Below are 15,081 nucleotides of genomic sequence, written 5' to 3'. Positions count from 1 at the left end.
TGAGCAAATTTTATTTATTAGGTATAATTTAATATGTTTAACATGATCTACTTAGAATGTCATCTTTTCATTTTCAAGAATAAGCTTCAGTTCTTAAGAAATTGAAAATCAAAATAATAAATAAAATTACTCCCAACTTAAAATTTAATACAGCAACCACAGAGCTTTGTTACAAATCAATATTTCAAAGGAATATTATATTCTATACAAATTTTAGACCCTTTTGACTGACTTTGTAAATTAAATCACTCATCTTTGCCACTGTCGGAGAACAAGAGGAGATGGGATAAAAGGAAATGTGAATTTTGAAATTTCCCCATGGCGGACAGGAAAAAGACCAAAATTGGGGATTTCCCTCGAAACTGCCAGAGGGATTAAAGTTGAGTTTCATGTTCAATTTGGCAGAGTTTAAAATATTGAGAGCCAATTAATAACAGAATATTAAAATGTTGGAGAGGCATGCCATTTTTGGCATGTTCACCGTGCGAGTGACTCCTCCAACCGTGTCAATCCCAAAACTTTAATTTGATTAAAAGTTTACGGGCATAGCATGATGTTTAATTGGGTTGAAGGGGATATGGTGTGGGTTTTGAGTGTCACTTTTGGATGAGACTGTTGTGAATGTGTCTCTTGGGTGCGATTGTGGAGTCAAAATGGTTTGGACATTGAGTTCGAATTGAATTGCTGAGTGGTGAGATGCAAAATGTTTCCTAGCGCCCTCAAGCGCATCATACATATCTTAGTGGGGTGGCAGAAGGGGGGAGTACGTAATTATTGAGCCGGAAATAAAACATACGAACAGACAATGTGATAAATTGTCCTGCTACGACGAATTTGTCATCCAATCACTCCAACTTGGGGGATTACTTATATACGTGCTTTTAGTCCTTTGGGAGAAAGATGGCTTGACCATTGGCAAAGGAGGGTGTATTATATATGGACACAAATGATTAAGTGACTTCCCCCATCTTCCAAGTGACTCGGAAAATGCACCACAAGACTTACATTCATTTGCCATTGTTCTCCAATTCACACAAAATTTCTCAAGTATGATTAATTTCTATTGCCAAAGCTCTCTTTTCGCCACAACTTTCTATACATACATATATACATACTTAATGTAATGCCAAAAGCGACGCTTTTTTCTCGCTACCACCAAATAATATATGTTGTGGTGAACCACTAAAGAAACTTTCAAGGAGCGAGAGCTTTAAACTTTCCAGACACTCCCAGTTTGCATATTTCATCGCGAATATGTCCATATGCACTTTTGCCACATAAAACAATATTTCATATAGTAATTCCAATTTTCCACTCTCTCTGAGATTGTCTCTTTTCCCGCACACGAGAAAAACTAATTAATTCAGCTTTCAAGCCAAATTCAACCAGGTAGAGGTAGAAGTTACATTATCATCCTTGGTTGCTTTTTTATTAATTCTTTTTCATTAGAATAACCTCAACATCACATTCTATGTTCATTTAAATAAATCCCCGCACCAAATGTCACGTGGCAGAGAAAGCATCATGTGCAGAAAATTAATATAAATTATTCAGGTTGCTTTCCCATGAAAAGCTTGCCAAGAAAATTAATATTTTGGTGTTTATATGAGTTTAATGGAAAAATTAAAATAAAGGAAAATATGTTTGGGAGCATTAAAATTTATTGCTGCAAATATGACTTTATTAGTTTGATTTTTTTTAAAAATATATAAATTGCAATTATTTTATTAAATCTCCGGAATTTTCTAAAGATTAAAATTTAAATCAAGTTAAGAAAGAAAACCAACTTATTTTTCAATCATCCTTTATTCTCTCAGAGTGGAAGAATTTCCACGAGGCGGAAAAGGAAATGTGGCGAATATTCATTTAAAAGTTCCGCTGAAGGGGTGATATCTGCGTGCTTTTGGTGAAGCTCAAACAAACCCTCCTTTTTAGCATCAATAATTAAGGAAAAGGAGAAAATGTTTATATGCGAATGGTACAACCAAACAAATTGGTGCTGTTCTCCTTTTGCCACGACAGTATTTGGCAATGGTTGAAAAGGAAATGCTGTGGAAATGAGTTTTCCACATGTTAAAATGTTACTTCCTCCTTGTGATTGAGTCTCTCTTTTGCTCACTTTGATTACAAACACCCGCCGTCACATCCTCCCCCGCCACCCACCAGCACATCCTGGGACTGCGTGAAATTTTGTGAAATGACTTCCATTGTATGTTGTTGGTGGCGGAGGGTTTTGGATGTGAGCCTGAAAAACGACATAGAGACACATTTTGGAGCCAGAGAAACAAGAATGGCAAACAGCTGAACTACACAACCAGCTTTAGGCAACATATCACCGAGAATTTAACTGTCTTGTGAGGGTGTTGTTGGGAGGTGGTTTTGGTATTATGTGTTCTCTTTTGTGTGTCAAGCCCATTGGGAACATTAGTTTTGCTGCTCAATTGTCATCATAAACGTCAAAATCACTCTACGGGGGTGCCACCCCCATGTCAGCTCAGCAATATTTCTGATGGAAGATTTAGGGGATGTGTGGTGTGGACCTCCATCACTCTTCTGAATCTCTTCTGAATAAGCTCCCTACCTAGAGAAATAGATTTAAATTGAAAGAAAAAGCTCCCAAAGAGCCACAGAAATTCAAATCTCTTTTCATGGACTTTAAAATAACATTGTTGGGAAAACGGAGGGATTTTCAAAAGGAATTGTTTCTCGAGAAAAATGATGAAAAACATTACAGAATTCAATTTAGAAATTCCAATGAACTAATTAAATTTGTTCAATCTCTTACAGAAGAGTCGATAGAGCAATAAAAAAGGAGAAAAAAGACGTCATGGTTATCAATTGATTTCCCATGGAAAATGTCTGTATATACATAAAGAATCGTGTTGGTTGTTGGGTATACAGCAACCCATCCTTCAGTCAGGAAGCACCAAAGAGACACAATTTATTACCTTCTATATGGAAAAAGTAATTAAATGGAGCTCTACAAGTTGATGCACAAGATTGCTCTATATAGGGGAGTTTTATATGCTTGGGGAAATATGCTATATATGCGGGGTTGGAGTTCATTGATGGACAAAAGCCCTACACTCGGTGAAACTTTGAGGGCAATTTTAGCTGGAAAGTTCCGCACAGTCGTGTGTCATCGTCATACTTTTTTTTACTCTCTAATCCCCATGCATCCTACCCCGCTATCCTCCATGGGGAAAGCCACCCCACAGTCACTCGCTCTTCGAATAAAAAACATGAAAAATCACTTTCAACATCATCCAATATTGGCGGCATTTATTGCTGCTACGTTGTGTCGACATTACATTCTTACCAGGGCGGGGGAAAGAGGGATGTTGAGCATGAAAAAAATTGAGCTCAATTCACAGAAAGGTCTAATTAGGACAACCGATGATTTCCGCTCCGAGAAATGGAGCAAAATTCTCTGCTATTCCCTTTTTTTTCGCTGATGGAAAATCGAATGAACCCCCAAATTGGAAATCAACCCCACGGCTAAAAATCCTCATACGATATTCACGAAGGCAGAGAATACAACTTTTATTGTGCCACATATTGGGGAATTTGATTCTTTAATCAATTTAATTGCAGCCAATTCGAGTGAACGTAAAAGCGCCCACGAGCTTTCGGGTTGGTCTGCATGTTTGTCATTTCATGTTGATGAAGAAAAATATAATACGCCCAAATGTGAGTTTCGATGAGCTTTTTTAGTGCCCAAAGTCAAGTATTATTGGTCAAGCCTATTTAAATGCGAAGAGATTTAATAGCCGTGTGAGGCACTAACTTTAATATTTATTTGGTATATATGTAGTTATTGCCTTCAGTGGTAATATTACCAGCAACAATAAACGATTAAGGACGAGGTCTTTGACATAGAACCTAAATAATAAAAAAAGTTAGAACTTCTGAATAGAATTTTACTTGACTAAAAATGTTATATCAAAAGTATTTTTTTTCTCTACAAAATTACGCAACGTATCCTAATTGTTTACTCGAATAATGTCTAATATGGTGATGAATAAACTCCTTTACATTTTTGTTTTGTTTTTGTACTCATGACATTTTTTCTCCAATAATCCTTAAAAATCTGTTTCTACATAATTCTCATTTGAGATGCGCTCTACAATCACTTTTAACCCCTTTTATAAATCAAAAGTACTTAAGTTTAGCTTTATGGGGGGTGTTAATTAATAAATGAAACCACAAACTAACCCTTTGATTTAATTCAACTACCAGTCCGGCAATTTCATTTCGTTTATCCCCTCACAGAAAAGCCATAAAGTTCACACTGAATTATTTGTAATATTTAATCCATCTTTCCTATGAAAACTATTTCCATTGTGAACAAATTGTTCTCGCAGAGCCAGGATGTTTTCCCAAAAAGGATTATCTCACAATGAACATAATTGCCAAGCTTGAGCCCTGACTTGAGCTCTAGCTTGAGCTTGAGGAAAAGCTCGCCTCTTTTTCACTGAATGCCTCTTTTGTCTTTGGATTGTAAAAAAATCTGCAGCAGTTCTCTGTGCTTAAAGTTTGTCGTCCAGGTCACAAGGTTGAATGTGATTATACTTCTTTTTTTCTCATTTAGTATATAGCTAAAATCCCGGTGGTGACCTCACGAGGAGCAGAAAAAAACGACGAGTTTTTTTAGCGCAAAAGTTCATGGGATTTTTTTTCACCTCCTAATTATTTCCATATAAATTTCTTTTCCACCCCCTCCTCGACGGTGTTGGAGAATAAAATTAATTTATTCATACTGTAAAATATTTGTCATGTTTTTCCTGCACGCCCTCATCCGCAATATTATTTTCAGACAAAATTTCCATTTTGACTCTACACCCCCACCCCTCGCCAAAAGGTATATAGAGAGCTTCGCGTAGGGTTTGCGTAGAGGGAAGTTAATGAATAAAAATACGATTCAATTTTTATATTTTGCCAAATCATATTTTTCAACAAGCCTCAACACGTCGTTGTTATTCGTGACTCGAATAGGCTGCGGAGTTTTTTTTTCACAACATGCGGATTCTTCGACCCACCCTCGACTTTCAAACAACATTTTCCCCGGGTATCGAACGTCAGTCATATTTAACTAGAAATATAAGGGTGGATTTCTTCATTTTCCACACACACAGGGGGTGGGTTCAACAGACATTTTTTATCTCTCATGATGTCCTCAACGACAGGGCAAATTCTCATTATTGCGCTACCCCCCAGAAATATAGACGCGAATTAAATTGCTGCAAAATTATTAATGTGCTCATATATACAATAAATTCATAAATTACTTCTCATAGCGTGAGGGATGCTTGTTTTTGTCATCATTTCACCAAAAAAAAAGTCCCCCCCCCCCGGGCTCCTTCTCGCAGCAATTTCTATGTTTGTCCTGCTCCAAAATCGGATAAATGTCACCCACCCCCGCACCTTGCAGAAGAAACTCAAAAAGAAACCCCTCCCACAGTAAGGGTGAGAGGTTCCACACAGCACACAGAGAAGATCAAGAATGTTGATGATGCTGTGAAAAAGAAATTTTCCTCAGCTTCCCTCCGCACCCCATTCCTTAAGGTCTTGTACATAATTCAAAGGAACATAATAAAGAATTCTCCCTCGCTTATTTTTCCTTGCCCTTCGTCGGCTGACGATGAATTTTCTTCAACATTGTGCCCTCTTGTGTTGATTTTTAAGTAAGGGGTGGAAAAATGCCCTAACTTTCTGCACACACTCTAATTCAATTTTTTCCCGTGTAAAGGGGATACGAGGGAGGATTTATTTTATTTTTCCCTCAAATGGCTGTTGAAAAAGAAACATTTTAATTGGTGTGGTGCAAATTGACTTACATTTGTTGCTGTTTTTTTTTCAGCTAAGAGGGTCGAGAGATGGATTAAAAGGATATTTAAGAGCCCCTCTTTTTGGTTTTAGTCCTCTAGGAGGGTTTTCCAGAGGGGAGTGTTGTAGGAAGTGATCAGTAGTGAAGTTAGTTGGTGGCAATAAAGGTTCCATACCGATTTAAGGAATAGTTCAATGGAAAACTCTTCAAGAAATATTGCTTAAAAATTTTATTTTCCAAAAAAAAAAACAATTCTTAGTCCAAAAATAACTCAAAATAACCCATTTGAATTGTTTTCCCATCATAAATATAAATTTTTAATGGAAAATTCTATTTTTCATTGATTTTTTTTGAAGCAAAATAGTTTTAAATTGAATTGAGAGATTAATACGAAGTAATATTAATAATTCAAATTAATCACTTTTAATTCAATATTAAACAAATACAGCCAACGTGGGTGAATTGGATTTATTTCTGGGAGCGAATTTAATTATTTATTTTATTTTTAAAATTCCTGAATTTTTCGTTATAAACAGATTTTCTGTTATTATGTTAATTTTAATTCAGTTCTTTTTCAAATTATTCTTAGGCAGATCAAACGTCTGAAGCTTTGGAAAAGGTTATGTATTTCTTTGAATTTTTGTAGCTATCTTAGCTCTCTTGCGTGTCTCTTTTTGTCTTTTTTTAACGCAAAATTTAAAAGAATTATAATCTAATTTTCCTACAATATTTTCCTCAATCATTTTTTTTTTTGAAAAATAGCGGGACTTATAAAAATCATTACATGATACACTTCACCCCTGTCTCCCCTATGAAAAATTTAAATATTCCCTTACACTCTTGTGTGTATATATCTACATATATGTACCTACTGCTCAGTAGACAATTTTCAGACTGAAATAATGCAGCAAGTTTGTGTCCTTTATAGTCATCACACGGAAGTAAGAAGCTTTTTCACCGTGAAAATTAAATAAAAGCTCCAATGTTGAATTTTCTCCTCTTACACACCGCATGTGAATTAAAATAGTAAGATGAAAATGCTCTGAAATGTGTGCAATTTACTAATTGAAAATAAATACAACACAGCGCATTCGCGGGAGAAAGTGCACAAGCACCAAATTCTTCCATTTGCTTTTGCTGTATAAATATTTGCTTAAATTGATATATACAACAAGACGATGTACACACAAGCTTTCTGCATTGAGTGGCAAAGAAACAAGACCACAATTTTGCAACATTGACACCGAGGAGTGTCGCACAGTCGTAAAAAGATTCCAAAAGGCACGAAGAAAGTGCTGTTTAAGTGAATTTGCATTCTGCACAGAAAGCACAGAAAGCTTCTCGCCCTTTTTTCCCCAAAAGCGACGAAAATGTGTCACATTTTCTCAGCTATATCTTCATCCCTACGCCAACCACAAAGTGCACACAAGGCGACCCCCATATTTTGCACAAAATTGGGTCAAATTAGCCACATCAAGAGCCCCATCTTATTGGGGAACATTCAAAAAGAGCAACTTCAGGCTCCACATAGAGCTTTTCAACTTGAATTAATAAATTATTCCATTGAATATTTATATCATTTGCAGTTTTAATTAATTCCATTTTTCACTTTGCACTATTTATCGTTATATTACTCAAAATCATTTCCCGGCAATTTTAATATCGAACAAAATATATTAATTTAATGATATGCAGGATATCTTTTTTTAATATTTTTTTGTTTATAAAAATACTGCAGCTTTTTTTAAAATTATCCCCATTAATGGATTTTTTTTAATTCAAAAATAAATTACAGCTTTGATGCCAATTTATAAGAAACGGATGATTGGAATAAAATTCATTTTGCAGAATAATTTAATGTAGGTAGTATACCTATATGACTTTATAATTGGAAATTTCGAAGCATAAAATGCGATGCATTTTAAATGCAAAGCCACAGATGTGAGCAAGTTAATATTGATAAGCTTTTTGGATTTTGCAGGAATATTTAAGTGCTCCATCTCACTCGTTGTTTGTTAAAGCTCAATGGAAAATTCGTAACTTTCATATTTAATACCTCTTAATATTTTATAGTCTTAATTGATTTTTGACAGATTCTCCTAACTTCTTGTATTCGTACAGTTGTTGTGAAAAATCTCTAGTGATTGTAAGTACATCTGAAACAATTTAAACATTTTTAAAAATTCATGAGACTGTTGCCGATAAGCTATATAGCTGAATTTTCATTTTATTTGTATTGGAATTTAAGAAATTGCTTTAGTTTATTTTTTTTAAGAAAAAATTATGAAAAATGAATTTAAATTCATCTTTCAATTTATTTTGATTTAAATTTTTTTTAACCCTTCAATGGCCGAGTGCGAAAAGTTTACACTCATTATAGGGAGGGTGACGGACCTCAGAGATTTATCGCAAATTAGGTATGTAGCTGAATTATAATGGCCTCAAATGAGATTTATTTAACTTTTCGCTAGAATCTAAAAAGTTTTAAATATTTCAAAACCGAAATTAAACTTTAAAAAAAATGTTTGTTGATATTTTTCCAAATATGTATGTTGAAAAATATAATTTATTAGAACAATTAAGTAATATATAACAGTAAGGAAAGCATTCATTTTGAAGTTAAATTAAATCAGTATAAAAAAATTTAAATAATAATAAATTTTGAATTGTTATGATAGAATCATTAAAAAAAATTTGATATATTCGTCACATAAACAGCCCCTGCTTTTTCGTAAAGCTACGAGAACCTCTCCATATATTTTCTGTTTAGTAGAAAAACCATCAATCTTGAACTAAATCTACAATAAAAAAAAATATTTCAAAATTGAATTAAAATCTCCAACTTTATCTCTAGAAGTTTGGAAAACAGAGCTTCTCGATTAAAAAGAAAGGTAAAGTTAATCGACTTAGAGAATTTTAAAGTCGATAAGCATCTTTAAACTTTTACAGAGCTTTTAGCACCAACAACAAGAAGTTGATTTTCTCTTTTCTCGGTGCACTACAACCTGCTTTATTTCTTCCTATTTTCTTATTTAAATCATCTTATATATTAGTTTATGTGGCTTTAAGGGTTTTAACATGAGTTGAATAATTTATTCGTGTATACAAATTTTATTCCTCGGAAGAGCTTTAAAGCCCATAAACGTGTAAGGATATGCCATTATAGGTATGCTATGTATATAGTGTTCTAATTTCTCATGTTACTCGAACGACCCCCTATGTGTGATCTGCACTTTGCTTATGGCACATTATATCGTCTTTCAGATTAAGGACAGTTCATGGTCCTACGGGGTGTATATGAAGGTGAGCCTGTAACACATGAATAGACATTTATAGACGTATGCCCATATCTCCCCCAAAAAAACCCTTATAGAATTTCTCTAAGTGGGACAGAAAAGAACCCTCATGTTTTTTTTTCGTCTTTATGCTCCTTTTCTGTATGAATCAATCGAGAAATTCAATACATGAGCCCCCGTCAAACCCTCTCAAATACACACAGGCAAAAAAGCTTCTGCTGGTGCCACCCCCGTCGTATATATGAAATACCAGAGGGAATTAATAATTTCGTCAAGTCTCCTTGACTCTGCCAATGGCGTATTTTACGGCACAATAGGCGAGAAAGGTCGGTGGATGTGTTCATTAAATGGATGTAATAACTTTGTCATGTGTGAACTATGTATTGACCTTTGGTTTTGGCTTTGGGGTGCGCTATATGCCTTCCTCAATTGAATGCGCTCTATATCCACTTTGGGGGGATGATGCAGTCGATGGCTCTGGTGACAGGGTCCAATTTAAACTGTCACATACAAAATGCACCCACTGGCACTCGTAAAATCACTGCAAAATTGCAATCTGCACCCACCATGGCTTTTCACAGCTCAAATCAACGCTCAAGCACACGGGAGATTGAGTCAAAAGTTTACAAGTTTTTGGAGCTTTTTTTGTGTGACAACGCGTGCTTCACATTTACATGGGTGCGATGCTCTTGATCAAATCGACAGCCGAAAGTGGTTAAAAATTTCTGGAGAACCACAAAAAATTCATTGTTAGTCAGGTGATAGAATGGAGTTATCACTGCCTGTCGTCGCGTCACTTCCCGGAATGGTTCACATCACCGTTCTGACGACGTCCCACCTCGTTGGGTGCTCACAGTCAAACTGAGAGCGCCTGAGAGATTCAGCATCGTACACGAGGTTTCAGCTGCAGAGGGAGCTTGCGCAAACGAGGGTAGTTCTCGTACCGGAATTGGGGCATGTTTGCGACATACAGGGGGAGCGATAACCACCCATTCCGCCAGAGGTGTGTGTGTGGGTGGTGCTGCCACCCCATATAGCACGCCAACCCCTCGACAAACGTCATAATTGGGGGTTCATTGTGTGGGGCAAAATAGACAGAGTTTTGCGCGACTCCCCCCCCAGAAAAGTACCTACTCCACCACATTCCATCCCTCCAATTGGGGCACATTTTGCAATTTAAGATTCACCCTGGCGCAAAAAAGTTGTAATCTATGGAGTGGAGCCTTTGATATGCAGCGTCTGTATATACCCCAAATATTCGTACGGAATATAAATTTGCATATTACAGCAATAATATCAGGATTTTTTCCCTTTCCGCCAAACCCCCAACAATCCGGTAGATTGTCAGTAGGTAACATTTTTTTTTTTCATCTCACAACAGACACCCTTAATTGTAATTCGGCACCCTACAACCATGAACCTGCGTGTATTCAACCTTTTCGACCCAGGGTGTAGCAATTAAAATATTTTAACATAACATTTTTAATTATGGTTCTCATTTTTTTTTGTTTTTCCTCCTTAAGTTTACCTTAAGGTTTGATGTAAATTTTTCTTTTTAATAAAAATTTATAAGAATTTGAATTCTTGGGGATACAACATTTCCCTTTCCTTTAAAAAATGTTTCGAATATGTATTATTGTAGAAGGGGTGGACCCCCTAATTTAATTATTTTAAATAAATACAAACAAGGAAAAATATGAATAAATGGAATAGGTAGTTAAGATTAGAACAAGATAAATAAATATTCTTAACTCTTTGCGGACCGCAACACATTGAGAAAGTAAAAATTTTTATCTCATTTTTGGTTAAAAAAATCGTGATTTTGTAATTATCACCTCTTCGCTCTTCCTTTAAGCCATTAATAATGAATTCTTTGTGATCATTAAAGATATATTGACTCGAGACTTTTATTATTTTCGACAAAATGAAAACAAAAATTTAAAATCTGCGAAAGGGTTAAAAAATTATTAAGTATTCAAATGAAAAATAACTCACAAAAAGTTTATTTTTTTAGACTCCAAAAGCAGCTCAATTGTATGATATCTTATGAAGATTTCATCAATTTTATAAATAAATTATTACACAGTGTCCTTATTTGCATCCTTATGCTTGTCATTAATGTAGATATTATTTTGTATACTTAGCAATTTAATTATTTATGCTTCCAGTTGAGAGTTCAAAGCGTAAAATGGAGTCATTTCTCGCAATGTTTTGTATAAAATTAAAAATCTGTTCAAAAATTTAAGAAGTTGTCTTGTTTTTTGAAAATCCTGCTGGAGAAATTCTTTCACTAATCCGGTTCACTATATTTTACAGCATTCCACATGTAGTTTAACAATTTTGCACCAACTAGACACAAGAGATTTTAGTTAAATGATTTAATTGGCCAGAAAATGTCAGTAGAAGTTGGTACATATTGGATTTCGCCATGCTATGTACAAGGATAATTCACAAAATCTACTTTCACTGTAATGAAAATCTGCAAATTAATTTCTCATTCTGTGTTGGGTGGGTAAAAATTGCAAATTCTGCTGAGAATGTAAATTTGCTCATTTGTAAGCGTGGTTGAAATTAGGACGTCAACCACTGCTGGCAAAAGACTCGCTCTCTCTCTCTCTCTCTTGCCAGGGTGTATCCTCGCCCTCCCAATGGTAAAATGGGGTTCTCGATATCGCATGAGATTGTGCCCAGAATTAATCCCACTGGTGAAATTTAAATAAATCTGTAATTAGTACACGCATTCTGTCTAATTGAAATGAATAATGATGCCATGGTTTGGCATGCGATGTAGTGAATTTGAGACGTATTATACCATCCGAAATTGAGGGTGGTTGCGAGTTTGCTGTGTGTGTGTGTGTGTGTGGAAAACTTTTCCCAACCTCCCTCAAGCAACATCACAATGCATACCTCATTTATGATTGAATATGCCATAGCAATAATAACGGAGCCCTTAAGAGCGTCGTCCCACATCCGTCACCCTCTCTGATAAATGAAAATCAACGAGAATGGAGAAGGGTGCACATCATACGCAAACAGACACACAATATATCAAAATCACCCTGAGATTCTCGTCCACACGATGGCGGAAGGGGTGTGTGAGACAGAGAGAGGATTGTGCAGAAGGAACCCAAAATATAACCCCAGATGGGATGAGACATCTAATGCGGATTAAGTTTGCTTCAAGTTTTCCGGGGGAGCTTCCCAATGCGACTCAAGAGTGTATTACGATCGAAATTAATCGCTATCAACCACATCCTTGTTAACCATTTCATAGCACAGCATTTTCCAAGCATGGTGTATGTGTGTAATTTTAATAATGAGCATCAAATACAAAAGGGGCTACGCACCAGTCCTCTCAGACCATTCATTCCGCAATCACCATAAATTACACTCATGACAATATTTTACATAATTCTCCCTTTCCCTTTTTTGGCAAAATATTACATCAAACCACCCCCACCGCCCAAATGAGGCTGCTACATTTTTCCCAAATTGTTGGAATATTTTTTAAGGAAATTCTGGAATCCTACATCACCTACATACATACATAATAATTTTTGTTTTTCGGTTAAGTATTTTTTTTTAATTTTCTCTTATTAATCAGCAATAATAAGTTTATTTTTTTTTCATTATTTTAATAATCTCTTAGGAAAAGTATATGCCTTAAATATAAATTTTTATTAAAAAATTGAAAATTTAGATTGAGTATTTTTTTAAATTTATTGTTGGTTCTAAACTGACTCAAAATATCTTTGAGTTTTCATAACTATTGAATACATCCCTCTGAGAAATCTAATGCCACATAAGAATATTTTCCTAAATATTATTAATAAAATTAAGAATTATTCCGAATAATTTCTATAAAATCTAGATATACAATTAATTTTTATTTAAAAACCCCTCTTAAGATAAAGATTGCATGAGAATGTACATATATACATACACTGACTTCAATTTCAGTCCTGCTTCCAGTGATATACAAAGGTTTTCTGCTTTGGACTTTCAATACCTATACTCAGCATCAAAAACAGAGTTGAGAATCATTTTGCTTCAGGGCAGATAATAAAAGCAGCAACCTCTGCATGGGAAAAGAGTTAGTTATGTCAGCGAAATATCCTCCCAACCAATAATCATTCATGCTTTTGTTTACCATAATTCTTCCGGTCTTACATAAATACGAATAGCAGCAGCATTGGTTATATCCTGTTTGTTGCTTAAATATTACATCAATATTGCGTTTTGAACTCACTCCAAAAATGGGGTTTAAGATTAAAATCGATGTTGTTTGGTGTGACGAAGAGAGAGAGGGAGGAGACAAAGAATGGAATCTGTTCTGTGTGCGGGTAAATCAAGTTAAAAGCTGCTAAATCGTGGATGGGATGTTTAATTTGAATTGCACCATTGTGGGTGGGGGTTGGTGGGGTCGTGCGGGTGGGACAACCCCACTTGGTGGCGCCTTAAATCCGCCCCTCGTGAGACAAGCCATCCATTTGGCTCAATGAATTGCACAAGTATAATGTTGAAAATAAAGCATATCACGAGTGGGTGGAATTCCAAAATCTCCCTTTTCAGCTTTGGTAAAACCCCTCGGCTCTCGCATAAACATACCACAAAACATCGGAGCACGATGGCATATTCTCTGTGATTTCTCATGTAAAGCAATCGCAAAAAAAGACCCACGTTTAATGACAGCATTTTGGACAATAAAGCGTGTTATTTAATTTGACCAGGGATTCCCAGTCTGTGCGTTTTAGCTTATAACATCGGAAACACATTGCCATGGCCAGAGGAGGTTGAAATGCCGCGAGGGATCTTAATTAAAAGTGTTGAAACAATTGTCGAACCCATACTGTGCGAATGAATTTTCCTATTATATACCTATATAGTTGGTAAAAAAAAGGTGAAAAATCTCACAGCACGAGTTCTAATGAAAATTTCATACATATTAAATTTTGCGGCGAATTTGCGCTACTTTCCCGCAAATTCAAACCATACCACAAACTCACGGAAAAGTGGTGAGAAATTTAAATTGAGAATTAAGGAATGACTTTAGCGATAAAAACTTCCATTTTCTCATTACACTTCGCATCTTCTTTATTCTTTTGACCCAATTTATGAAAATTTATAATATTGAAAAGAAAATAAACTTTTTTTTTTCACAAATTCTCCTTTCATGAGAAATATTGCATAATGCAGCATTAACCATTGAATAAAGTTTTTCTTGGTGACATTATCAACAATCAATAGAATCAAAGTTAAATTTCTACAAATTTTCCAAGCTATTAATATTGCTTCAGTGAATTAATTTTGATTTTTTTTAAATATCTATTCCAGTCCATTTGAAAGATTCGATTTTTAGTTACAATTTCTGAATTCTGGAGTCTTCAAGACGTTCTCTTTGCCATCAATCTTTTATGAAAAACCTCTTTACAAAGATAAAGAGTATTTCTTTGACAACCTTGAAAATTTATCCAAAAACCTCCTTAAAGGCTCAAAATTTGAATTTCTCTTTATAATAACGATTAAGAATCCCTTTTATAAATCATTTCCAAAAAACACCTTTAAACATCTCATTAGCGCAGCAAAATCCTCCCGAAACCTTTCAAATTACACGCAAAATGAGATTTCCGTGGCAACACTTCTTAGAAAAAAAATCAACGATTTCCTCCCCTGCGTATTAACTCACGCGTACAAAAGCCCGCTGAAAATATTACCATTTAATGAAGAGCGCGTATATTAATACGCCTGTAATCAGAAGAAACAATAGCAATTCATGAAAATTTATCGCAATTCATCCCTCCCACATAGTACCCAACCCCCTTGCCGTACTCCCGAAAAACCCTATCTTCTTCCCTGATAAATATTAATGCGCTTCCTCTCTAATTGTTTTCATAATCAATGAGAAGGGATGAAGCCCCGCTGGCCACTGTTTCGATACTCTGAATGCAAAATGTTTAC

The 15,081-nt window shown here is 35.2% G+C and overlaps 1 protein-coding gene across 1 annotated transcript in view; it reads right to left on the bottom strand.

Annotated features, from left to right (window-relative positions):
* LOC129794292 (uncharacterized) overlaps positions 1–9,986 on the bottom strand; it is a 99,363-nt gene extending 89,377 nt beyond the window's left edge. Inside the window, exon 1 of the mRNA XM_055835079.1 lies at positions 9,512–9,986. The gene's annotated coding sequence lies outside the window, so the exon portion shown is untranslated. The remainder of the gene's footprint in view (positions 1–9,511) is intronic.
* Between the last annotated feature and the right edge of the window lie 5,095 nt (positions 9,987–15,081).

Source organism: Lutzomyia longipalpis, chromosome 3 (genome assembly GCF_024334085.1).
Source record: "Lutzomyia longipalpis isolate SR_M1_2022 chromosome 3, ASM2433408v1".
Classification (NCBI taxonomy): Eukaryota; Metazoa; Arthropoda; class Insecta; order Diptera; family Psychodidae; genus Lutzomyia; species Lutzomyia longipalpis.
This window is presented reverse-complemented; position numbering and strand designations above follow the sequence as displayed.